At 39.0% G+C, this 1707-nt stretch overlaps 1 pseudogene; it reads right to left on the minus strand.

Annotated features, from left to right (window-relative positions):
- The window catches only part of LOC107718262 (E3 ubiquitin-protein ligase MIB2-like), a 79804-nt pseudogene that overhangs the window by 9442 nt on the left and 68655 nt on the right, over positions 1-1707 (minus strand).

The following is a 1707-nucleotide window of genomic DNA, read 5'->3' on the forward strand; positions in this document are numbered from 1 at the left end:
TGAACGAAGGTCTTACGGGTTTGAAACCACATGAGTGTGAGTAATTAATGACAGAATTCTCATTTTGGGGTGAACTATCCCTTTAAATATGTTTTGATTTAAAGGCATCTGCTTATATTTTTGTAGGCAAAAATAAATTGCGCCAACTGATGAATACTGTTTGTGTTATTGCAGTTTGAATGTGTACATGAAAATATCATCAACATTCTGAAACAAAGAAAAAACACATTATCTAAACTATTCAAAACCTCCTGGGACTACATTTATTTTTTTCAGCTTCAAATACCTACAAAACATTCCAATTTAATAAACGCATATAAACCCACCAGCCACCAGAAGGCAGCAAACTCAGTTAATCAAATATTGTATTGCTCACGCTAAACACAACACACAGGGCAAAAAGTGAGGGTATGAATGTTGTTCAAGTTAGGGGGTTTAAATAAAGCTCTTAAAATAGCCAGGTTGTCACATAATAACACAGTCACTGAAAACAACTGAAAAAATAACTTATAGTGTGCGTCTATGTTTATACTGAGAGTTTATTGGGCAAGAGCACTGGGGGTTTAAAAGCAGAAATATTTTGTTACTCTCAACTAAAATTCAGGAACTACAGGTGGGACTACATTTCTGATAAATGTAATTCACGTGGTAGAGTTTGTAAAATCTATTTTTTTTTATTGTTGGGACAAGAGTCTGGATAGAACTTTATAAAGATTGGTAAGCGATTCATTAGATCAGATGATTAGACTTGTTGAAGCATTATTGTTATACTTTCAAAACAATTCTGTAATTTGCTGTACACTTTCCTCTTCGACATCCATCGTAAGTGTATGACTGTACGTGTATTTTTCCCATGTTTTAAGCAGACAGTATTCTTGGAGTTAATTCTGAGGTCAATCTCTCACACCTCTTTGAGGAGAATCTCAGCTACATCCCGGTGGTTGTTCAAGGCGGCCAGATGCAGAGCAGAGAAACCATCTTCCTTCTTAACGTCAGCCAGCTGTCGCGCTCGAGCCAAGATCATCTCCGTCGCTCTGGAGGAACACGAACAAACACCAAGATGGACGATCAGCTCCGTGTGACACCCACAGCGTGAGAAACGGGAATCCAGTACCACTAGGACTCGTTCAATACTTGGATTTCAGAAACTTAGACACAACATTTTACTTTTAAATCCGTTTTCCTACACTCTCAGAAAAAAACATTCAAAAGCTGTCAGCGGGACTGAGCTTTCTCACCTTTTTTTCTGAGAGTAAACACCAGGAAACACAAGGATTGCATCGTGATCTCGTATCTTGTTTATTGCACAGTGACTGTGCATCACGCTTCTCATTACACAGCTGCTCATTTACCAAATCAGTAAATACACACACATGAACGATTGATCCGAGTGTAAATGATTTCATTATATGAGGAGAAAGAGAGCACAATGCAACAGGAGAGACATGAAACTAGAACAGTTATGTAGGAAATCCAGCTAGGGACAACAGCTTAGCATCATTATATAAAAATATCTGACCCGCTGAATGCCAAGACTGACCAGTCACATTCCAGTGCTCCAGAGAGGACAGAGAAACAGCTCGTTCGTGAGGAGATTAGCCGTGTTTTGAAGTGTGTGCAATGGTTTAAGCTGATGCCAAACAGGATTCAGCAGCTCTGCATTAGAGCAGATTACACCTCCACCCTGTGTTTTTGTGTGTGTGTGTG

Source organism: Sinocyclocheilus rhinocerous, unplaced genomic scaffold, assembly GCF_001515625.1.
Source record: "Sinocyclocheilus rhinocerous isolate Xijiao unplaced genomic scaffold, SAMN03320098_v1.1 scaffold1474, whole genome shotgun sequence".
NCBI lineage: Eukaryota > Metazoa > Chordata > Actinopteri > Cypriniformes > Cyprinidae > Sinocyclocheilus > Sinocyclocheilus rhinocerous.